The 26583-nt window shown below is 43.6% G+C and overlaps 2 long non-coding RNA genes across 5 annotated transcripts; one reads left to right on the plus strand and one right to left on the minus strand.

Moving 5' to 3' along the window:
* Nucleotides 1–8192: 8192 nt before the first annotated feature.
* Nucleotides 8193–9704, plus strand: LOC126997845 (uncharacterized). Its single transcript, XR_007752406.1, has 2 exons — nucleotides 8193–9054; nucleotides 9276–9704. It is a non-coding gene; the product is annotated as an uncharacterized LOC126997845 (long non-coding RNA).
* On the minus strand, nucleotides 9614–24608 carry LOC126997843 (uncharacterized). 4 transcript variants are annotated; one of them, XR_007752405.1, is made up of 5 exons: nucleotides 23751–24608; nucleotides 23391–23435; nucleotides 23166–23255; nucleotides 9787–9876; nucleotides 9614–9747 (listed from the first exon to the last, which is right to left on the minus strand). It is a non-coding gene; the product is annotated as an uncharacterized LOC126997843 (long non-coding RNA). The 4 variants fall into 4 exon arrangements; XR_007752404.1 differs by lacking the exon at nucleotides 23391–23435 and having other exon boundaries at nucleotides 23796–24608; XR_007752403.1 differs by lacking the exon at nucleotides 23391–23435.
* Nucleotides 24609–26583: the final 1975 nt, after the last annotated feature.

Raw genomic sequence — 26583 nt, forward strand, 5'->3', positions numbered from 1 at the left:
ATGTGATGAAATTGTAGCATGATGCAATGTTAGTTCAGCATGGTGCAACTCTACTTATTGGGACAAGAGAGACAGGGGGGGGGCCCGGGGCCGCCGGGCCGCCGGGCAGGAAGTGCTGAGTCGGCTGTTTGCGTGCAAGGGTGGCTGAGGTGAGGGGCAGTGGAGAAGACGCGTGTCTGGGCTTGAGAGAGTTGAGCTGCTCCGCTCGCGAGCTGTGTGCATCCGTGTGTGCGTGTCTGCCGTGCCCCTGTACTGTGCCTGATTAACTAACTGTTCTGTGCCCTTGAAAGTTGCTGTACTGTGTGAGGAACCTGTCATTAAACTAGAACTTAGTGTTGAACGTGTATCCTTTGTGCCCTGCCTCGTTCCTGCTCCCCTCGGTGTTCTGTGTGGGCCGCTGTGAGTGACTGGTGCCCGTGTGGTTGTTCTGGTGAGGATCACGCCACCTGCCTGCCCGTGGATGGTGTGTGGTAGGGGGGGTGGCGTAACAATATTTTCTGACCAAAAATTCCGAATTTCTGAAAATTATGATTGATAGACTTCACTTTCTTTTTATGTAGTACTTTTTTTTCTATAGAGTGTGTCATTTCTTGAATTCACGGAGGCTTGGGATTTGTGCCTTTCCATTCTTTACATATTTCCTCCTTGGTCACAAAACGCCAGAAAACGCTTCTCGTACGTACTCTATCTGGTGTAAGAAAGTCATCACTGACTCGGCTGATGCCCCGGATAGTTCAGTTAATCAAGTAGGTAAATAATGAAATAATGATTAAGAATAATTACTGCAAAACACGTTAGGTGAAGAATCAGCAGCCAAGCCTAATCTAAAGCAATAAGTGACCCAGGTTTTCTCATGAGTTTGGAAGTGCTCACTTCAGTTCTAAGCGTCAATAAATCCTTGCCAGAAAAGCTGCAGGGGTCACAACAAGAACTGATGGGTGCTCTTGGAAGCGTAGCTACACAGAGCTGCATAGATGCATTTCAGTCCTATCGTGATGGAAATAAGTTCAACCAACTTTTTGCCCAAGCTGAGGAAAGGTGCGGAGATATCATCCAGAAGCCTTGAACAATCAGAGGTCATCAGAAACATAATTAAGGCTAACCCTCCAACAGCAACTCCATAGGAGTACTATCGAAGAGCTATTTTTCTCCCATTTTCGGACACTGCTATAGCACAACTCAGGGAAAGGTTTGCATCTAAACACATTAGGAGTTTTTTGTTGGGAAATCTTGTTCCCTCTCTTTCAGTTGATACTTATTTTAGGGAACTGAAGGAGGCAGTTGAATTTTATGGAAAATTCTTGATGGAGATGCAGATCTCGTTGAAAATGAATATCTACGGGGGCAGAGTTATTGGAAGCGTCGTGAATCTCATGAGAGGTCAAAGCAAGTTGTTGAGACATTGGCATGTGCCAAAAAATTGGGCACATATCCAAATTTTTCCACCTTATTGCAATTTTTTCAACCCTGCCTGTTAGCACTTCCACCAATGAGCGATCCTTTAGTGCCCTTAAATTGCTTAAAACATACCTTAGGAACGCAATGAGTGAAAGTCGTTTAAATGGACAGGCCCTACTTTGTCTATTGTGACACAAATCTTGATCATGAAGTCCTTGATGAATTTGCACGTCAGAACAGACGCCTAAATTTGAGGTAAACCAGTTTCACTGTATTGTTGTTAACAGTAACTAATCTAATTCATCTAGTTAATTTTTATTTTATATTCATAAAATACCTGGCCCAGTTTTCATGTATCTTGTACGTAAAAAATATGTATTACAGCAGCAGCCTGTATAAACGAAGATTATACATGTTATATGAATATAACATTTTTTTCCTTGCCAGTATATATGTATATTACTTTTTTATTAGAACATGTAGTTCTAAAGTAAGTAGTGTTGTTTCGAGGGTAAATTTTTGCAGTCCAAATTAAAGAAATGATCAAGATTTTAAAAGTAATGTTCGCTCAAGTAACATAAAATTAGTACTTTTAAGAATATTTAAATCTCCCAGATTTATGTTGTACTTATATGCTACCAACAAACTTCTAAAATGTACAATGTATGTATATGTATGTATCAATGCATGTATGTATACAAAAAATAATAACTTTACCCTAGCGATCTAACCCGAATCCTCAAGCTGTATGGGATCCCTGCGCTTGCAATAATACTGGACGCAGAAAATTATATATATATATATATATATATATATAGATATATATATATATATATATATATATATATATATATATATATATATATATATATATATATATATATATATATATTGTTCTCCCCTTTTCAATTTTCTGGGTACGCCACTGTTTGTGAGCATGCCATGGTATTGAAGGCACTTGGTGTTGTGTTATTTGGTGTCATCAAAAGCTGGCGTTTTGTTTACAAACACTGGTCTTCAGATTGTGCATGCTCAGACCAGTAAGCGTAGACTGTAGTTCACAAAGCTTTTTAACACATTAAGAATTGCTGGAAAGCTGAATCAGACATACAGTACCACCATCCTCGCTGTTTCTAGAACGACACTCTGTACATATAAATACAACTCGTACAGAGTGTCGTTCTAGAAACAGCGAGGATGGTGGTAGTGGTACTTTATGTTTGATTCAGCCTTTCAGCAACTCTTAATTGCGGTTAAAAAGCTTTGTGAAACTGTACAGGTCTGCGCTTGCTGGTCTGAGCTTGCGCAGTTCACGAGAGACCAGTGTTTGTAAACAAAAGCGCCAGCTTTTGACGGTGGGTAAGCCAAATAACACAACACCGGTTCAGACGTTTCTAGTATTACCGTCCATATGTACGTGTCAACGTGTGGTTTTCAGGTTTTGTAAGTTCTAAAATACAGATAATGAAAATTTGAATTCATCTATGTATTTCTATCTAAAATATCAATATAGTATCGTTTTCGCCTATCGGACTTATCACTAGCTAGTATCGGAATTGTGGATTTATATCGGGTATCGGTTATCGGTTATCGCCTATATTTGTGTCTCCAGTTAACGAATATCGGTTATCACCGATAAGGTTTTTCATTATCAGTTATCGGTTATCGGGAATAAGGTTTTCTGTTATCGTGCCCAGCTATGCTCCCGACATGAGCAAGTGCTCTTTATCGTCGATCTGTGTGTGTGTGTGTGTGTGTGTGTGTGTGTGTGTGTGTGTGTGTATTTTCATGTGCGTTATTATTTATTGGCGTAATTATGTGTTATTCGAGAGAGAGAGAGAGAGAGAGAGAGAGAGAGAGAGAGAGACTGATGTAACTCTTATCATTTGGTTTCTATCTCTCTATCTCTCTCATACGTATATTCATTTTTATTTTTCTCTCGTTTTTGTTTTTGTTTTCTCCTTCCGTCTCTTCCTCCGTTCCTCTCCTCTCTTTGCTCTCTCCCTACTTCTTTTCTCCTCCTTCTCCTTATTTTTTTCTTTTCTTCTTTTTCCCTCTCTTTTCGTACTTTTTTCTTCTTCTTTTCTTTAATCTCTATCCTCTTCTTTTCCTCTTCTTCTCCATTTTTCTCTTCTTTTCCTCTTCTTTTCTTTATCTTCTCCATTTTTCTCTTCTTCTGATTCCTCTTCTTGTGGTAACAGTTGCCACGCGGACTTGTATATATCAGCAGAGGAAGCGCGCATCCTGTCACCAGCTAACGTTTTGTGGTCGGTTGGTGTTCCCAGAAGCTGCCCCCTCTCACAGCAACTATTTCAAAAGGTCAAACAGGAGATCATTAGGGTTTTCAACTTTTCATGCGTGCTTTTTTTTCCACAATCACAGTATTGAAGAAGGGTCAAACAATCACCGGGGTCATTGAACAGCCCCTGGAAATGACCCAAACTCCTACGTCTGTACTTGGTCATCGAATCGTTAATCCGGTTGCTGCGGGGATCATGTATCTTAAAGGACCCTCTAAGCGAATTAATGAGAAAAAATCATCACTCACGCAAACAATTTCATAATATTTAGTAACAACGCATTTGTGATCAGTTTACGCTTCATCTATTTTTGGGGTTTATATCATGGTAAAAATTTGGCCCATAGCTGGTACACGATAAAGCCACAAATTTGGCCTGTCGCTGCCATATGGCCCCCGCAGGGAAGGCTGGCCGACCACTACTTCGGAGTTCACGAATACACCGAAGCAGATTACCCGAACGCCATTAAAAGGGAAGAAGACGTGCAATTAATTATGAGACAGAAGGGAGAATATAAATACCTGCTGATGCTGAATGGACGAAAACAAGCTGACAACTGAGGCACGAAACACAAAAGAAAATATGAGACACCTGAACTAAAGAAGGATGAAAACAAACAAACAAAAGAAACACAATCAACAAACTAAGTGAACGAAAATAAAAGGGATTATGATGCGCCATTACTAAATATGAAGACGGAGAAGGCGGGACTTGTATATCAGATGAGTGAGAGAGAGAGAGAGAGAGAGAGAGAGAGAGAGAGGAAACCTAATGATAAGAGTTACATCTCTCTCTCTCTCTCTCTCTCTCTCCCCCCTTCACCCACCCCTCCTGGCCCCTCTTCTGACCGTCGGGTTCTTGTTGTTGGTGATAGTCAGGTTCGTTATGTTGACAGGTATTTTTGGTCCAAGGATAAGAACAGAACGAGGGTGTGTTTCCCAGGGGCAGGGGTGGGCCATATATCAGACAGGATTGAGGCGTGTATGGCAAGCGAGGGATCGAACCCCATTGTCTTTCTCAGCTGTGGCGGAAACGACGTTTCTCGTGTTCCAAGCAAGGACCTTCTCAGGCGTTTTAGAGAATTGTTAGGCAGGATACGTGACGCTGGTGGGTCGCCAGTAGTGTGTGGCGTCCTGCCAAGAAGGGGCGTTGGCGATGGATGGCTGTCCAGGGCGATAGCAGTGAACAGCAGACTTGCTGAGCACTGCAGGCGCAATGGGTGGCTGTTCGTCGACAATTGGGACCTCTCCTTTGGCAACGACGCCCTCTACGCCCGTGACGGGATACAGTTGACGTTCAAGGGTGTTGAGGCTCTCTCAGACTCCCTTGAGCGAGCACTTGGTACCCTGAGGGATTTTTTAGTATAGGCGAGGGGGGGGAGGAGTAATGGGAGCAATGGGAGGAGTAATGGGACTATGGGAGGGGACATCTAGCTCATAATATAACCAGGCAGCTTAGAAGTAATTCCAGGGAAGTAACAGAGGACGGGCTAAGAATCTTCTATACTAACAGCAGGAGCCTCAGAAACAAGATAGACTTACTAAGGGGTGAAGCTTGTTCAGAAAATTTTGATATAATAGCGATCACTGAGACATGGATAGACACTGCTAATAGAAATTTTAGATCAGAATTTGAAATAACGGGTTATCAGATGTTTCACAAAGACAGAAGGGGCAGAAAGGGAGGTGGAGTTGCTCTATATGTTAAAGACTCACTTAAATGTTTAGTTAACAATTCAGTCAAAACTAACATGGATTCAGAATCAGTTTGGGTGGACGTTTACAAAGGGAAAGAAAAACTAACTCTAGGAGTTATGTACAGGCCACCTAACCTTAGCAGGCAGGACACGAGTATATTACTACAGGAGATTGGCAGGGCGAGTAGGAGTAGAAATGTCTGCGTAATGGGGGACTTTAATTATAGGAAGATAGACTGGGAAGACCTAGTGGGTGACCTGGAAGCCAAGGACTTTCTTGAAGTTATACAAGATAATTTCCTTAAGCAGGTAGTTACTGAGCCTACCAGAGGAGATAACATATTAGACTTTGTCCTAACCAATAATGGGAACTTGCTACGTGAGTTGGAGGTGGGCGGAGAGTTAGGAAATAGTGACTACAGAACGGTTCGTTTTAGCTTAGACTGGGCGGTAACCCGCGAACCAAACCCAGTGTTAGTGCCAGATTTCAGAAGAGCAAATTACGAGGGGCTTCGAAGACATCTTGAAGGGGTAAACTGGGATAATTTAGGGATTCATGAGGGGCAGAACTGCGGATTGGAGAGCCAGGAGAACCAGGTAGAAATGTCTTACAATAACTTAGTTAGAATAATAGTAGAGGGGCAAGGACAGCATATACCACAGCGAACACTTAGAAAAGAAAACAATGATCTTAAGTGGATGACTCGTGGACTAAAACACGAGATTGGGTTAAAGAAGGGAATTTATCAGAAAATAAAGAATGGGGAAACACATCTCAGGGGCCGGTACGTCGAACTATCTAGATTAGTTAAGAAAAACACCAGGATAGCAAAAAGGAACTATGAGATCAAAGTAGCAAATGAGGCGAAAAGTAATTCTAAAGGCTTCTTTCAGATGTATAGAACAAAAACACGGGAGAAAACTGGACCGCTGAAAACAAACACAGGGGAGCTAGTAGAAAATTACGAAAATATGAGCACATTGTTGAACGACTACTTCCTTTCAGTATTCACACAGGAGGATCGAACGACTATACCGGAAAGAGTTCAGGTGTACGAGGGCGGGGATGGCGATAAATTGAGGGATATAATCATTACCAGGCAAGTAGTTCAGGATGAGATAGATAAGCTTAAGAAGAACAAGTCGCCAGGTCCTGACGGGACATTTCCGAGGGTATTAAAGGAATTAGGTTATGTACTCAGTGACCCACTAACCGACATCTTTAAGATGTCGGTAAATACTGGCTATGTGCCGAGCCTATGGAAAGTAGCTAATGTGACGCCGATTTTTAAAAAGGGGGACAGGTCGGTTGCTTCAAACTATCGCCCAATTAGCTTAACATCGGTTATAGGCAAGATGCTGGAGTCCATAATAGCCAGGAACATTCGGGAGCATTTAGAGAAACATAGCTTAATTCACGACTCGCAGCATGGGTTCACAAAAGGTAGGTCATGCCTCACCAATCTCTTGTCCTTCTACAATAAAGTATTTGAGGCGGTTGACAGAGATGAAAATTATGATGTAATCTATCTTGATTTTAGTAAAGCGTTTGACAAAGTTCCTCACCAACGACTGTTGCTTAAATTACAGGCTCACGGAGTAGAGGGTAAAGTTTAGAACTGGGTCAAGGCGTGGCTTAGCAATAGGAAGCAAAGAGTGCAAATCAATGGTAAAAGATATGACTGGGGATGTGTTACGAGTGGGGTCCCACAAGGTTCGGTATTAGGTTCACTTTTGTTTATTATTTATATCAATGACTTAGATACAGGAATTAGTAGTGATGTTAGTAAATTTGCAGATGATACCAAGATCGGTAGAGTAATTGAGTCGGATCAGGACGCTAGTATTCTCCAAGGTGAACTCAACAGATTGTATGACTGGGCGGATAAATGGCAGATGGAGTTCAATGTAGGGAAGTGCAGTATTCTGAGTGTAGGTAGGAACAACCCCTCACATAACTATTGCTTAAATGACACTCTCATAAGCAGGTCTGGGTGCGAGAGGGATTTAGGGGTCTTAGTGAGCTCTGATCTCCGTCCAAGGGCACAATGCATTCAAGCTAGAAATCGAGCTAATAGGGTGCTGGGATTCATTTCAAGGAGCGTAAGCAACAGAAGCCCCGAAGTCTTCCTCAAACTATATTTAGCATTAGTTAGACCTCATCTTGACTATGCGGTTCAGTTCTAGTCACCTTACTATAGAATGGATATCAAAATGTTAGAATCGGTGCAGAGGATGACTAAGATGATTCAGGGGTTGAGAAACTTGCCATACGAGGAAAGACTCAAACAGTTAAACTTGCATTCTCTAGAAAGGCGAAGGGTGCGTGGAGACATGATCGAGGTTTATAAATGGATGAAGGGCTTTAATAAGGGAGACATTCATAAGGTTTTGTTGGTAAGAGAACCGGGTAGGACACGAAGTAATGGGTTTAAACTGGATAAATTCAGATTCAACAGGGACATAGGCAAAAATTGGTTTACTAACAGGGTGGTGGATGAGTGGAATGGGCTTAGCAGTCATGTGGTGAGTGCCAATACAACTGTCACATTAAAAAATAGACTAGATAAATTCATGGACAGCGATATTAGGTGGGGTTAGATACACGGGAGCTTAGGGTCAAAGGAACTGCCTTGTACAGGCCTACCGGCCTCTTGTAGACTCCTGCGTTCTTATGTTCTTATGTTTTTCTCTCTCTCTCTCTCTCTCTCTCTCTCTCTCTCTCTCTCTCTCTCTCTCTCTCTCTCTCTCTCTCTCTCTCTCTCTCTCTCTCTCTCCATGCTTTCTTTCTTCACTTTCGTCTCCATCCTCTTCTGATTTTTTTTCCCGATTTTCGTCCACGTCGAATTGTTCTTCTTTAATTTCTTCTTGTTATTATTGATGTTCTTCCTCCCTTGTTCTTCTGTCTCTTCCTTCGTATTCTTTTTTCTGCTTTCGTCCCTTTCGTCTCCATTCCTTCTGATTATTTCCCTTTTTAACGTTTGCCGCTAAAAAGACAAAAGCGTAATTTTAAACGCATCAGCGCCTCAGTTTTTGCCTGTTTGAAAAGCCTTAATTTATGAGAAGTAGCTGAGATTTTCATGGACTGTTTTGTGGTCCCAGTGATAGTTTTGCACAGCTTCTGATTGATTGATTGATTGATTGATAGTTTTTTGTTGCAAGTAAACAACAAAGGAGAAGGGAGGAGCATGCCATCCCAACCCCCAGGCAGTACAGAGTGTGATTATACAACTAAGGATACATGTGGAAGTAGCACCAGGAAACTAAAAAGATACAAATGGAAGGGCACCCTGAACAGAGAAAATCACCCATGAAAACCCGGTTGATCTTCTCTGTGTCATTGAAAAATAGACGTGATTGGAGCCAACAAAGAGTAAGCTGTGTGAAGGCAGGCAGCCACGCACACAGCTGCATCCTGTCCCAGAACTCGAAACCGAAGGAAATTACCCAAGAGGCGCGCTTTATATAGACTCACTATCGAGTCATCCTATCCAGTGGCTGCTGTACCTTCGTCCTGCTGGGAGTGGTCGCTGCTCGCTTGAAGTTTGGGGAGGAAGACCACGACTTGCTCCGACGATACGAGAACGAATACTCCAGCAGTCGTTAGAACCTCAACACTCAAGACACAACACTCTTCATCTGCACACACGCACACACACGGTGAGCCACGATGAAGGCCGCAGGCAACCCATGATCTAAGAAGCAGCATGAGTAATAATTTTTCATGCTGCTTCTTAGGTCCTTGTTGATTGCGGCCGGAACTTCCCTCAGCCCCGCCAATAGTACCATCTTCGGGGATGAGGAATGGGCGAACATTACCATAATGCAAGATCGGACGTCTGCCTCCTGGGGATTAAACTTGTTTGTGTACCCTGATTCAGGCTTCAGGGGCGTCAGGCTCGTGGCGGAGGGCGATGGCTGGCAGCACGACGCCTGGTTCACGCCGGACAACACTTGCATCCCTCGGAACGCAGAGTGGTGAGGGATAACACCCATTGCCCCCACCACTCTGCGTCCCGACGGAAGCAAGTGTCGACAACGAACGATGACAACAACAATGAGTACGACCTTTGGCCTAAAGTATGGGCTGGTGATTGTGCCTTTAATTGACGTGAAGCTTACTGTTGCGGCTCACGGGCCCTCAAGGTGGAGATTAGAGAACCCGAGGCCATGCACTGTAGAAGGATACACAAACAAAAACTGCATCCTTAGTTGTATAATCACACTCTGTACTGCCTGGGGGTTGGGATGGCATGCTCCTCCCTTCTCCTTAGTTGTTTACTTGCAACAATAAACTATCAATCAATCAATCAATCTCTTTGACAAACTGCACCTCCATCCCCATCACCACACCTACAAAACACGCCATCACCGCCATCCCCATCACCACACCTACAAAACACACCACCACCATCACCGCCATCCCCATCACCACACCTACAAAACACACCACCACCATCACCGCCATCCCCATCACCACACCTACAAAACACACCACCACCATCACCGCCATCACCATCACCACATCTACAAAACACGCGCCACCACCATCACCGCCATCCCCATCACCACACTTACAAAAGACACCACCACCATCACCACACCTACAAAACACACCACCACCATCACCGCCATCCCCATCACCACACCTACAAAACACACCATCACCGCCATCCCCATCACCACACCTACAAAACACACCATCACCGCCATCCCCATCACCACACATACAAAACACACCACCACCATCACCACACCTACAAAACACACCACCACCATCACCGCCATCACCATCACCACACCTACAAAACACACCACCACCATCACCGCCATCCCCATCACCACACTTACAAAACACACCACCACCATCACCACACCTACAAAACACACCACCACCATCACCGCCATCACCATCACCACATCTACAAAACACACCACCACCATCACCGCCTTCCCCATCACCACACTTACAAAACACACCACCACCATCACCCCCATCACCATCACCACACCTACAAAACACACCACCACCATCACCGCCATCCCCATCACCACACCTACAAAACACACCACCACCATCACCCCCATCACCATCACCACACCTACAAAACACACCACCACCATCACCGCCATCCCCATCACCACACCTACAAAACACACCACCACCATCACCACACCTACAAAACACACCACCACCATCACCGCTGTCAGGACCCAGAAAACGAGGAAACAGAGGAGTGAGATATACAACTGTGTAAACACCTGACAGGACAAACACTAACAAAAAGGGTGACATATATATAAGTGTAAACATCTCAAGTACAAAAGAGGGGAAACAACGAGGGTAAAGGAAAACAGATACCCAGAGAGGAAAGGCAGGTATACAACTGTGTAGACATCTGACAGGACAAACACTAACAAAAAAAGTGACATATATAACAGTGTAAGCATCTCAAGTACCAAAGAGGGGAAACAACGAGGGTAAAGGAAAACAGATACCCAGACTCAGATACAGAAAACAGATGCCCAGTGGGCGTGGTCAGAAAGTGTGAACAACCATTGAAAAAGACTCTGACCCGTGACGTCAGTCGTGGCGACATGTTATGAGCCAATAATTTAACAGAAAAATCACTGAGGGAGTGTCTTAAGACTGACTCACGAATAGCAGGAGAAGTAAAACAATACAACATAATGAGCTAGCAGATGGGTGTGACAGGAAGTATTGGCCACTGGTTATGTAGAAAATTAAGGGCGTGTCAAGGATATAAGTCCGCCTAAAGCAAAGAAAAATGTGGCCTAGAAATCAGTGGAATGAGTAGACCGAGCTTGGTTCTCGCCTCAAGCAGACCTGCTACTCACTCAGCCGAGGATGGCTGTTGTGATCTTAATCGTGAGTAGAAATTCGAGAATCTAGGGAAACCGACTGTATTGTCCTGGAGATTATAATGTAGGAGATGTGAAGTAGGATTGTGAGTGGGACAGGATTGTGATTATTTGTTTGCGATGTAAAGCAAAGGTAAAACCACTGGGTGTGGTAAAATAATGTGTTTCCATGACTTGTAGTAGATTATACTACAGGAATGTGTAGTAGGATTTTGTGAAGAGAGTACATAATGATTGTGATGTAAGCAGAGAGATACAAACCACTGCTTGTGGAACGACGAGTGTTATTATTATTGGCAACAACTGAGCACATATTGTAGTATTATGTTTAAGACATGTCGTTTGTCATATGTTGCATCCATTGCTGAATATGCCAGTGTTATGATCGTCTGAGCATAGAATATTGCATAAGGCAATTTCTTTCATTTAATTTTAAATAAATGTATATTTTCTTTTTCCCTTGTTTATCCCCGAACTCCAGTCTCCAATAACAACTTAAGCCGGATCACGCTACCAGGGATACGAGACAGTGAAATCATTTATGGAGTAATTAATGAGTGATAAAAGAGTTGATTTAATACAAGAAAAGAAGGGTCTAAAACTGGTGGCAGCGGTATAGGGATAAATAGGGACATGTGCTTACAGTGCTTTTGTTTAATTTACTCTGACGAGAAAACGCCTCTTATTTTCATTAAGCTTTGCTCGTTTTAAGTGGCGGAAATAATAGTGAAGATTTAATTATATAATTAATGGTTCTTCCGGAGGACATGGACTTTGACGATATGGTAATGGAAACTCTGGCCAACCACTGTTGTTCTGTAGTGCAATGGGTAGCACACGCGACTCAACCGAGAATTCATGAGTTCCTTCCCGGGCGGAGTGGAAAGGGATGGGCAGTCTCTCCACCGCCGCCGTGATCCATTCATCAGTGAGAGGGTGTCAGGTGACAGGCAGCGGCAGCGTCCTGCCTCTCAGGTTTGTTTGTTTTAGGATTGTTACCCCAGGATGGAGGGGAGCACGGGGCTCTACGCCTCACAGGGTGGTGGTGTGCCGCGGCGGACATGCAGCCATAGAGTGACTTTATAAAGGCCTAACCCGCGTCCCCCAGGTAGGAAGTGTAGAGTATAATCTAGAAAAAATGTGAAATACTAAGAAAAGTGTGAGGTATGGATAAAAAGTCATGAATAAAAAATAAAAAAAATGAAGCATATGGACAATAGTGTGAAGTATTAAGATAAATGTGTGAAGTAAGAGAATCAGAGGAAGAGGAGGCCAGGGTAGTGCCCCCCTCAGTTAACTACTACAAATAACATTAAATAAATAAATGAATAATAAATAAATAAATATGCACACTTGCAGTGGAAAAAACGGAAAATGAGCGAATAACAAAACAGGGAGTAACCTTTAATATAATAAGATGAAGGCTATAACGAACAAGGGAGTAACCGCATCACATAAATATAAGGAAAAGAAGGCTATAACGAACAAGGGAGTGACCTTAAAAATAATGACAAGAAGGCTATAATCAACATAACTCAAGAGTAACTTTGTTAGGCAGATCGCACTACTCATGATAACACATATGCAAAAGTGGCAGCACTCCTAGAAACAGGAGCGTGTGTGAGTTTTAACGGATGAATTTATTAAAGAATTAGGGCTCGCAGTAAATAACTGTGAAGCGAAACCCGTGAATATTGTCTCTGTGCAAAGATACCATATTGAAAATGACGGTAAAAGACAAGTTAATATGGAAGGAAAAAGTAGTTTCCAAGACTTATTGATAACACGCGATGTAGATTTGCCGACTCATATTATGTTGAGTACTGATTTGTCGTGTAGCACGAGATTATTTTGAAAACATTGCAACTAAATGAGGAACAAAAGAACGAAGCTTAAAACTGATAATAGAAGGCGAAACCATACAATTATGCCAGGAAAAATATGTCTTATATCTAGAGGTGAAGGATCTTAGCTAAGTGTAGATGGAAATGAAGAAGGTCTCACTGAAAATAAGGCCGTATGTTGGCAAGCAGCGGAACCTTTGCAACTGAATGCATCTGTTGCAGGTTACATAACGCTAGTGACGCAACTACAGGCAAGTGAAGCTTTATTTGAGCCTTGTGTTAGTACTCCTCAGGTGAGAGTCTTGTGCTCAGGGGTAGTTAAGTTAACCCCTTCATCTGACAATCAAAGATCTTATGTCACTGTGCCGTATTTGAATATTGAAAGTGAGTGTAAAGATAGATGATAATACAACGTTAGGATCTGTGAAGCCTGTCACTCATGAGCTATACGCTGATCTGCCACAAGTATCTAGTGTACAGACCGCTGACACAGCTAAAACAGACTTGAAGCCCGCAGAGCTTGAAGCAAGGAAGAAAAGCCTCTATCAAATTGTTGACGCTAAATTCCCAAGTGAAGAGAGAGAATTAGGTTTTAAAGTCCTTAATAGATAAATATATAACAGTGTTTTCCACAGAACAAGAACCATTAACAGTAACGCCCTATTTTTTTAAGCACCATCAAGCAAAACACTGATGAAGTAGTGTACAGGCGTCCATATAACATTCATATCAGTTATCATGACAGAGTAAATGAACAACTTATATCGCTCTAGCTACAGGGTGTGATTCGCCCTTCGCGATCACCCTATAATGCCCCACTTATCACAGTGCCCCAAAAAGATGGAGTACTACGACTTTGTCTGGACTTCCGGGCACTTAATAAAACACTACGGGACGACCGGTACCCACTCCCTAATATAACTACCATACTCAATCAATTGGGAGATAGTAAGTTTTTTTTTCATGCCTAGACTTGAAACAGGGTTACCATCAAATCCCCCAAGATGAAATCAGCAGAGAGAAGACGGCATTTTCTTCTCCAGCAGGACATTGGGAATTTACTTCCCTCCCCTTTGGCCTTAAAACAGCCCCGTCCTGCTTCAAGAAAATAATAAGCACTGTCCTTACAGGACTATTAAGCAACAAGGTTCAGGTGTACCTTGATGACATAATTATCCTGGGCGATATATTTTCTAATCACGCAGATAACTAAGAACAAATTCTGGATCGCTTAAAGGAAGCCAAACTGACTCTTAAGATGGAGAAGTGTAACTTTTTTAAGGACAAAGTAGATTACCTGGGCCATGCCATCCGCTCAGAGGGAATAAGACCTCAGTCTAGCAAGCTGGAGGCCATACAAAACGTCCCGGCCCCCCAAACTGTTCATGATTTACAGTCATTTCTTGGATTGACTAATTATTATCGCAAATTTATTGCAAATTAATCACAAATTGTTGCTCCTTTTCTAAAGATTTACAAAGGGAAGAAAGGTACACTAAAAGAATAAATAAAAATAAAATAAAACTCCACTCATATGGACGGATGAAACAAAAATTACGTTCTCAACCCTTAAGGATAGAATGCTTGACACAGTCACTCTACGCGTCCTACTACAATACTGGTGGAGTATTGCAATAACAGAATAATGATGATAAACTAAGACCTGTATCTTTTTTGTGAGAAATTGAATACGGCAGAACAGCGAAACAGTATAGTTGAACGAGAGGCTTTAACAGTAATTTATGGGTTACACGTAAACCGCCCATTAATACTGGGTTACCCTGTTGAGATCCACACGGGTCACAGACCTTTAGTCTGGTTGTTACAGGTAGCTAGTCCCAACGGCAGGATAGCTAGATGGCAGACTCTCATGAGTGAGTATGGTTTCACAATCAATCATTTGCCTGGCAAGGAAAATATAGTAGCAGATTTTTTTTATCAAGGATGAAGGCTTAACAGGACACTGAGATTGAATTAGAAGGACACGCGCGATAATGTTTGTGGATGGGGAACAACAAAAACCGTGGAACACGTGGATAATGAGGGGCAAGGTATTGCACTAGTGCAGAAAAAGAAACAGGCGCCGAAAGATGAGAAAATAAAATATATGATATGTATGGACCTGAATAGTGAGTGTATTGGCCACACACTTGACTGGAGTATTCAGGAGATTAGTGAGCTGCATGATGAGCAGCCAGCATATAAGTATGCTAAAAGAAGGAAGCCCCATGAATGAAAACTGAGCAAAGACTCAGAGAAAAAAGGCATAATGTGAGATGCCGCCCCTGTTAGAGGTACAGGTGGAAAATGTGTTATATTGTGTTGAAGATGGGCATAATGTGAGATGCCACCCCTGTTAGAGGTACAGGTGGAAATTATGTTATATTGTGTTGAAGATGGGCATAATGTGAGATGCCGCCCCTGTCAGAGTTACAGGTGGAAATAAATGATGTGTTTTAGTGAGTCCGTACGGAGAAGCCACTAAGGTGGTGATTCTACCCCCCAAGTATTTCCAAGGCGATAACTCTGGCTCATTCGTCGCCACTGCAGGGCACGGAGGAACCAAAGTTACGTTATGTCGGTGTAGAAAGTTCGCTTTCTGGCCTGGAATGAAACGGGATGTAGAAAATTATGTAAGGAAGTGCGTCATGGTAGTCGTTTTAAAAGTGAGTTGGGAACTTGCACCCTGCTCCTTGACGGCAATATCCAGACGTCACCGCTCCTTTTGGAAGAATACACATGAACCTTGTGGGTCCCATGGGTGTATCGGACAATGGGGTTCGATACGTAATGCCCATAGTTGATGTTGTTAAAAGGTATTTGATTACAGTACCCTTACGGAGTAAGGAAGCCCGCGAAATGGCAAGGGCGTTGTACGTGGATGTTGTTTGTGTACACGGTGTTCCTCAGACAGTTGTTACAGGTCAAGGCTCAGAGTTCGTTAATTCCGTGATGCAGGAGATAAATTAGAAGCTACCTGTGCGACACGCGAATAACGGCTTACCATACAAATGGGAATGGAATAATAAAGCGCGCAAATTATACTGTTGTTAACATTTTGAGGAGAATGTTCTAGGAAATGTGTCCGTTTGGAATATAATGCTACTAATAGACATCTTGGCCTATAATCCTGCGTATTATCGCACCATAAAGGAGTCCCCATTTTATCGAGAGAGACAGAGAGAGGATTTTTAGAGATCCTCCTGTACCCTACACTGTTAGAAAAAAATTCAGCAGCCCTGGTATGATATTTACTCCTATAAAGAGGAAGTGGTTGTATTTGCAAGGAACGTTTATGATATTTACTCCTATAAAGAGGAAATGACTGCAATTGCAAGGAAAGTTTATGATATTTATTCCTATAAAGAGGAAATGGTTGTAATTGCAAGGAAAGTTTATGATATTTATTCCTATAAATAGGAAATGGTTGCAATTGCGAGGAAAGTTTATGATATTGACTCCTATAAAGAGGAAATGGCTGCAATTGCAAGGAAAGTTTATGATATTGACTCCTATGAAAAGGAAATGGCTGCAATTGCAAAGAAAGTTTATGATAGATACCAGGTTTACAATAAAAAAAGTAGAGAAGAAATGGAAAAGTATTACCAAGTTACAAAAAGCAAAACTATCAACGTTGGCGACAGAGTGTTCCTAAAATGAGACCACAAAGAAAAGTAAATAAAAAGTTGCAACCTATTTTTGATGGACCATGCAGGGTAATAGAGAAGATCAGTGATATAATGGTAAAAATTAGGAACCTCAGGACTAGTAAGGTTTCAACGGCCCCCACAGATATAGTAAAAGTTCTTCATGAAGATTGCATTGATGTGCAGCAATGTCCAACGATTAGGCGAGCATACCCTTTAAATCTAGAGACAGACACTGATCTATTCTTTGCATTGCTCAACCCTGAAATCGCTGAGAAAACTTCTACCGAAAATAATGACTCGTAGCGGAGAGGTGACTGCTACTCATGACACATTAAATAATGTTCGTTCTACAACAGCAATAAACAGCTGATGCACAGGCCCTACCTTCTCAGGTTACTCCCAAACTTTCAGAGCCACCTCGGCATAGATAAAGCCTTCGCTCTTCGACGGTACAAGAGTTGCCTAATGTAGTGTCAAAACTAATACGATATAAAACAGGAATAATGTATAAGGATGAAAATGCAATAATTGAGCGGAATTATGACGAAATAAACCACAGATTGATTTGACTATTTCGGTGTACGACTCATTGACACAGCAGGAGTCCCCAACACGTGCTGGCCAAAGTTTCACACCAACATACTATCTATATTATAGTCCTCACAGATAGAGACTGTAGTACCGTTTAGCCTCACAGAAGATATTTTAGCTGCATTATATAAAGCACGGATTTTAACTGCTTCGTTACTTGAAATGTTATTCAAATGTCACCTGAGTATCCAGCTGTAAAAGCAAAAAAAAAAAAATACACACTCTTTAATTTTGAAAACGAATTCAGTTCATTGTTGAATCATCTAAGAAAAGTTTTAGGCTATGTGATGACTACTATTCAAAACAAGCTGCATGCTTCTATGAATTATAGAAAAAAAAAAAAAAACGGGAAATAATTTTTTTGAGGATCCTTGTCTAATAACCTATTTGGTACCGCGACCCAGGCTCAAGTTGATGCTATTCATGAAAAAATAGAGGACTAGAGTCATTAACTGAGAAAATTTTTATATAGTTAAATGTTTATTATGGACAACTCAACATCATTAAGTAATATGCATGCCATGCAATCTGCCTTTAATAGGCTATATTCAGCTGTAGATGTATTGAACCAAGTTGTGCGCCATTTTACTATAGACTATGGCATTAGGGAGAGAAAAAAGCTCCTACAAGTGTAACGGTCCGAATGTGAATGAACGAGAGAATGTGAGTAAGTCGGTGAGTAACAGAGGGAGTAAGTGTGAGCGAGTGGGAGAGTGAATGAGTGAAAGAGTGAATGGATAGCTGAGGAATGTAAGTACGTAAAAGGTTATGAGAAGATAACACGGCGAGCGAATGAGCGTATATATGAACGAGTTACTGAAATCCCTCATCCCAAAGCCTCGAACCCCTCCAAGAAACCAATAACTAGTTAGTTAGATAGGTAGGGGTTTGATTGTAAAAGAATGTTCCGGAAGGGAGAGAGTCAGTAATGCGGGGTTAAAAGATCACGTGATGGAGGAGAGAAGCTGATGAGTAAGCGAGGAGGAGGAGGAAGGCAGCAGAAGCTGGGTAGACTTGAGGCGAGCACCACGGCAGCAAGGCAGAAGCTGGGTAGACTTGAGGCAAGCACCACGGCAGCAAGGCAGAAGCTGGGTAGACCGGAGACGAGCACCACGGCAGCAAGCCAGAAGCTTGGAGAACGTACACACCACCCACGGCCTACTGTGTGAGGCGGGCTAGCAGGAGACGAGCAGCAGCCCTAGCAAGGAAAGGCAGCGAGTTGAGTAAGAGCGGTGTCCTCTCCACTCAGCCCCCCCCCGAAAGACCACCCACGGCCTGCGGGGTGAGACGGACTACAGGATGGGAACTTGTATGGCGGGGTAACCTGCCCTCGACTGTCCTGGGGCTCCAATACCACTGCCCCAAGCTGCTCCCTACATCAAAGGGCGCCCGCCTCTCCACACCACCCGAGCTGCTCCATCTCTACATCAAGCGGCGCCCGTCTGTCCATCACCAGGATCGCCCATTCCATCGTGGACGTCCTCTGCCGAGCCAGACACTCACGCAGCTCCTCCTCCTCCGCATCCATCAACTACAGAGCTAAGCATTCTGTGTATTCCCCAAATCTCCCCTTGTGCCGGTAGTTAGCTAGTTTAGAGGCCTACAGCCTGTCGGTCATTCATTTTTGTTCATATTTTTTATTAGCCCTCCGCTAACCTTTAAAGTAAACCAAATACATATTTATATCTAACCTTACCGAGTGTTATCATTTGGAGCCTGTTTTGCTGCTCGTTGGAAATTACTGAACCATACACACATCCCCTCCATAGTACATAATCACCATCCAATTTCTTAATGCTGTCTCAAAAAGTGGTTCCCACGGAAATCCTCCCACCCTCCATAATTAACCACACAAGTAACGCCCTTCTGGTCACAAACTTCGGAACGAGTGTTCACTTGTCCTGAGGCCTTAACATCCGGGACCAGCGCTCGACAACTACCACGCTACCACATACCATTCACTACCCTAGTGGTTGTCATAATTAAAGGGATGTAGCTTTTAATTATTCATTCATTTAATTTATTATATTATTATTTTTTCTCTATTTTCCACGCTACACAAGAATTGTTATATTTTGACTTAGCATTAAGACACATAAGACCAGGTATACAAGATTTATATTTGAGTCTGCAGGCTCCCCTGCAAACATACATAACTCCAACCATTATGTGAAACAAACAGTTGTTCAGTACTACATTAAAGGAAGCCTAGGATCGGCCTCCAGGTCTTTTGTGCCTTGCAGTTCTTGATTTTTTAGCTCTATATAGGGATGTAATAACTGTCCTCCAGGACAACGGCTTTGCACGATTCTCGTAATTTCTATTTCACTAAACCTTTGCGAGGAGATCCGATTGACACCTTTGATGTCTTTCGAATCGACTCCCTTCCATTTTCTGTGCACAATAGCACTTACTTTCTTATGTATAGTGTTGATTCAAGATGTATTGCCTTCAGTGAGAATAGGAAAATATATTTTATGCTTTCTAGTATAAAACACTAACAAGAATAACCATATGTTAGTTTGTCCTCCCACAGGCCCCGTCCATGAGGCTAGTGACGCAGCCTCTTGTAAATCGGCTGCTTTCTTGAAACATGAGTCAGTGATCAACCTCTGCTACACAATAGTCTTGAAAACATTTCCCCCTATGTTTTGAAAGGTCCTGGCTACTGGACCTGTTCACTTGCCTCCCCCATCACTCTGACACTCACATGCCCTACCCATCCTGTAAACAGACATACTGTCAGCCTGACGGATAATGGGATATTGATGCTTCGGCAAGGTTCTCTTCGCAGAGCTGAGTGCATCCCACTAAAGGAGCTAACAGCTTTCTTGCAGCCCCTAAATTATGTGGTGGAGCCGGATCAGCCCTTTCAACGCGCAATCCATTGGTGGATTGTCTTCGCCATTGTCGTGATCCTGGTTCTACTGGTGACGTCTGCCGTGGGGTATTCTATGTCCTACGCTACGCACGACGCCGCCTAATTCCAGACTCGAACCAACTGCAGACATTGCAAGGCGTATCTTCTCCACTAACACCTGTGAGATCTCAGGGCGAGATCTTCCGGAAGGAAGTAATGTCAGGACCCAGAAAACGAGGAAACAGAGGAGTGAGATATACAACTGTGTAAACACCTGACAGGACAAACACTAACAAAAGGGTGACATATATATAGTGTAAACATCTCACAAAAGAGGGGAAACAACGAGGGTAAAGGAAAACAGATACCCAGAGAGGAAAGGCAGGTATACAACTGTGTAGACATCTGACAGGACAAACACTAACAAAAAAAAGTGACATATATAACAGTGTAAGCATTTCAAGTACAAAAGAGGGGAAACAACGAGGTAAAGGAAAACAGATACCCAGACTCAGATACAGAAAACAGATGCCCAGTGGGCGTGGTCAGAAAGTGTGAACAACCATTGAAAAGACTCTGACCCGTGACGTCAGTCGTGGCGACATGTTATGAGCCAATAATTTAACAGAAAAATCACTGAGGGAGTGTCTTAAGACTGACTCACGAATAGCAGGAGAAGTAAAACAATACAACATAATGAGCTAGCAGATGGGTGTGACAGGAAGTATTGGCCACTGGTTATGTAGAAAATTAAGGGCGTGTCAAGGATATAAGTCCGCCTAAAGCAAAGAAAAATGTGGCCTAGAAATCAGTGGAATGAGTAGACCGAGCTTGGTTCTCGCCTCAAGCAGACCTGCTACTCACTCAGCCGAGGATGGCTGTTGTGATCTTAATCGTGAGTAGAAATTCGAGAATCTAAGGGAAACCGACTGTATTGTCCTGGAGATTATAATGTAGGAGATGTGAAGTAGGATTGTGAGTGGGACAGGATTGTGATTATTTGTTTGCGATGTAAAGCAAAGGTAAAACCACTGGGTGTGGTAAAATAATGTGTTTCCATGACTTGTAGTAGATTATACTACAGGAATGTGTAGTAGGATTTTGTGAAGAGAGTACATAATGATTGTGATGTAAGCAGAGAGATACAAACCACTGCTTGTGGAACGACGAGTGTTATTATTATTGGCAACAACTGAGCACATATTGTAGTATTATGTTTAAGACATGTCGTTTGTCATATGTTGCATCCATTGCTGAATATGCCAGTGTTATGATCGTCTGAGCATAGAATATTGCATAAGGCAATTTCTTTCATTTAATTTTAAATAAATGTATATTTTCTTTTTCCCTTGTTTATCCCCGAACTCCAGTCTCCAATAACAACTTAAGCCGGATCACGCTACCAGGGATACGAGACAGTGAAATCATTTATGGAGTAATTAATGAGTGATAAAAGAGTTGATTTAATACAAGAAAAGAAGGGTCTAAAACCGCCATCCCCATCACCACACCTACAAAACACACCACCACCATCACCACACCTACAAAACACACCACCACCATCACCGCCATCCCCATCACCACACCTACAAAACACACCATCACCGCCATCCCCATCACCACACCTACAAAACACACTATCACCGCCATCCCCATCACCACACCTACAAAACACACCACCACCATCACCACCTTTTGCAAACCAACCACCCCCCCATCACCACACCTACAAAACACACCATCACCGCCATCCCCATCACCACACCTACAAAACACACCATCAACGCCATCCCCATCACCACACCTACACCACCCACTATCACCTCCATCCCCATCACCACACCTACAAAACACACCACCACCATCACCGCCATCCCCATCACCACACCTACAAAACACACCACCACCATCACCGCCATCACCACACCCACAAACACACCACCACCATCACCGCCATCTCCATCACCACACCTACAAAAGACACCACCACCATCCCCGCCATCCCAATCACCACACCTACAAAACACACCATCACCGCCATCCCCATCACCACACCTACAAAACACACCATCACCGCCATCCCCATCACCACACCTACAAAACACACCACCACCATCACCACACCTACAAAACACACCATCACCATCACCGCCATCCCCATCACCACACCTACAAAACACACCATCACCGCCATCCCCACACACCAACACCGCCATCCCCATCACCACACCTACAAAACACACCATCACCGCCATCCCCATCACCACACCCACAAAACACCACCACCATCACCACACACCATCACCGCCATCCCCATCACCACACCTACAAAACCACCACCATCACCGCCATCCCCATCACCACACCTACAAAACACACCATCACCGCCATCCCCATCACCACACCTACAAAACACACCATCACCGCCATCCCCATCACCACACCTACAAAACACACCATCACCGCCATCCCCATCACCACACCTACAAAACACACCATCACCATCACCGCCATCCCCATCACCACACCTACAAAACACACCACCACCATCACCGCCATCCCCATCACCACACCTACAAAACACACCATCACCGCCATCCCCATCACCACACCTACAAAACACACCATCACCGCCATCCCCATCACCACACCTACAAAACACACCATCACCGCCATCCCCATCACCACAACTACAAAACACCATCACCGCCATCCCCATCACCACACCTACAAAACACCACCACCATCACCACACCGCCATCCCCATCACCACACCTACAAAACACACCATCACCGCCATCCCCATCACCACACCTACAAAACACACCATCACCATCACCGCCATCCCCATCACCACACCTACAAAACACACCATCACCGCCATCCCCATCACCACACCTACAAAACACACCATCACCATCACCGCCATCCCCATCACCACACCTACAAAACACACCACCACCATCACCGCCATCCCCATCACCACACCTACAAAACACACCACCACCATCACCGCCATCCCCATCACCACACCTACAAAACAAACCACCACCATCACCGCCATCCCCATCACCACACCTTCAAAACAAACCACCACCATCACCGCCATCCCCATCACCACACCTTCAAAACAAACCATCACCATCACCGCCATCACCATCACCACACCTACAAAACACACCACCACCATCACCGCCATCCCCATCACCACACCTACAAAACACACCATCACCATCACCGCCATCACCATCACCACCCCCACAAAACACACCACCACCATCACCGCCATCCCCATCACCACACCTACAACACACACCACCACCATCACCGCCATCCCCATCACCACACCTACAAAACACACCATCACCATCACCGCCATCACCATCACCACACCTACAAAACACACCACCACCATCACCGCCATCACCATCACCACACCTACAAAACACACCATCACCATCACCGCCATCCCCATCACCACACCTACAAAACACACCATCACCATCACCGCCATCCCCATCACCACACCTACAAAACACACCACCACCATCACCGCCATCACCATCACCACACCTACAAAACACACCACCACCATCACCGCCATCACCATCATAGCTGCGTCGGTGATGATTTGTGTCGCTGTTCTTGTTGTTGTTCTTGTGGTCACGAGGCGTTTCCGAAAGAGAAGGGAATTATCTCAAGGTTAATAATCTCTCTCTCTCTCCTTTTTCTCTTTTCTTCTCTTTTTTTTAATATAAAGTTCCATTGTAGTAGACTACACAACAAACTTTTCTTTTGGCAAACAGTCGGAGGATCGAACGAGAAACATATATGTGTGTGCACTTTTTCAAGGCTCAAAACGACACATTTCCTCGTGCATCATTTCAAAAGCCTATTGTTTCACACGTTCACTATATGTTTATCATCACTTCAGCAGCACGGAGGTGAAGTTGGAGTTATTCACGAGCCACTGCTACTCTCTCTACTGCAACTCGCTGTGGTCGCGGTAAAGGGCTGCCTCCATGAACCGTCTTAGTCTGTCATAACGACATCCTCAAGCGGCTTCTGGGGCGTCCTAGATGGACTAGCTCATCCCTGGCCTTCACCGGGCACGGGATGAGCTGTCTGACTGTGCTGCGTTCCACGCCGCGTACAGTATGAGGAGTAGAGTGGAACAATCTGGGAACTCCATCATCACCTCCGTCAGACAGAGCTCGGCCTATGTATGTGGATCTACGCGGCGGGAGTGGCTGGGCCTTCTGTTCGTGTAGATTGTGCAGAAGTGTGCCGTGCACACGCATATATAATTATAAGTTGTCAATTATTTAAGCATTATGTATCTCGTTCGATCTCGTTCGTTTTCTTGTCCATTTTTATATATGCTGCTGGGTGAAATAAAACTGTTATTATTATTATTATTATTATTATTATTATTATTATTATTATTATTATTATTATTATTATTATTATTATTATTATTATTATTATTATTAGTAGTAGTAGTAGTAGTAGTAGTAGTAGTAGTAGTATGGGGCATGGTCCTCGCCATGTGTGAGCCGCCACTTTCAGCTGCTGGGTGGACATTTTCCTCACTGTTGGCACTGCTGCAGTGAACAGGGCGGGACACTCTGGAGGTGAAGGTCCTCTCTTTTCTTCTCTCTTTATGTTTTAGGTGATGTTAATGAGTACTTCCTTCTAAAGGGAAACAGAGTGAGTGGTATCATTAGGAACAGTAAGCTCTCAATTGATTGACGAACCTACTCGAGTGACGCCCACATCAGCAACACTGCTACACTTCGTGGTTACTAAAAACCCGAGTCTTGTCCTAACTAAAAATGTCGTGCCTCACGTTATTGCAGACCACGACCTAATCAGCATCACAGTCACCATCAGTAAACCGAAGCGTAAACCTTTAGCGAGAACTCTTCGTCACCTCGGGGGTTACAGTAAGGACATTTTATGTAAACTATATATGTCGGAGTCTCATGCTTTTAATCAAATAATGAAAACAGATGACGTGGACCGAGAGACTGATATCTTTAATAATACTTTTATCAGATGTTTATCTGGCAGGTAGGTAACCAGAGAAATAAGTACTTGACCTTTTGCTCCCTGGTTCAGCGATGACTTGCGTCAGGCCATAAAGAAAAGGGACGATACTCGAAGTAAACTGAAGAGAGACAGGCGTGACACTGACCTGCAGCACCAGTGCACTGACGAGAAGAAAACTGTAAAGGCTTGTCTTACTTCGTCCAAAAAGGAATGTTGTTGATGGCACCAGCATTCGTCCCAACACTCGTGTTAAAAACCTGGGCCTGTACATGGACCGCTACATGATCTTCGATATACACATTAACGAGCTGGCTGAGAGAGTGATGGGGACATTATTAATATACATTGGTCGAGTAAGCATGAATTTTGATAAAGGCACCAGGAAAACTGTAGTGCAGGCACTTGTGTTGAGCCTGATAAACTATTGTATTAGGATCTGGGGAACCACCAACACTATACACTTATACACGAACTGGTGACGTGAAAAAATATGACCACGTCTCCCCAGCCTTCAGATAACTTAAATGACTCAAAGTAAAACAAAAGCATTTTCTAGAATCTCTCCTCTCTTCCTACAGTCTTGCGTCTCCTCTCTTCCTACAGTCTTGCGTCTCCTCTCTTCCTACAGTCTTGCGTCTCCTCTCTTCCTACAGTCTTGCGTCTCCTCTCTTCCTACAGTCTTGCGTCTCCTCTCTTCCTACAGTCTTGCGTCTCCTCTCTTCCTACAGTCTTGCGTCTCCTCTCTTCCTACAGTCTTGCGTCTCCTCTCTTCCTACAGTCTTGCGTCCTCTCTTCCTACAGTCTTGCGTCTCCTCTCTTCCTACAGTCTTGCGTCTCCTCTCTTCCTACAGTCTTGCGTCTCCTCTCTTCCTACGGTCTTGCGTCTCCTCTCTTCCTACAGTCTTGCGTCTCCTCTCTTCCTACGGTCTTGCGTCTCCTCTCTTCCTACAGTCTTGCGTCTCCTCTCTTCCTACGGTCTTGCGTCTCCTCTCTTCCTACAGTCTTGCGTCTCTCATTATTTTCTTCGTCTTTTACCAGCACCAAACTCAGGAGCAACTTGTGAACTGTTTTCCGCTTTGGTCTAACTAACTGATCCTTCCCGATAACTCGAGTGCACCAAATCAATTCCCTTTGTTGTTCAGTATAATTTCAGTGTCTTTTTTCTCCCTCCTTGTGAATCATATATTTCGCTCTCCTTTATTTCATCTTTTCCTTGTTTTACCAATCTCATGTTTTTTTTTATGTTTTCCACTCCATCCGAACCCCTCTCCATTTTCCTCTCTCTTCTTTGTTCTCTTCTTTCCTCCTC

The sequence above is a fragment of the Eriocheir sinensis genome, chromosome 13 (genome assembly GCF_024679095.1).
Source record: "Eriocheir sinensis breed Jianghai 21 chromosome 13, ASM2467909v1, whole genome shotgun sequence".
NCBI classification, from domain to species: Eukaryota; Metazoa; Arthropoda; class Malacostraca; order Decapoda; family Varunidae; genus Eriocheir; species Eriocheir sinensis.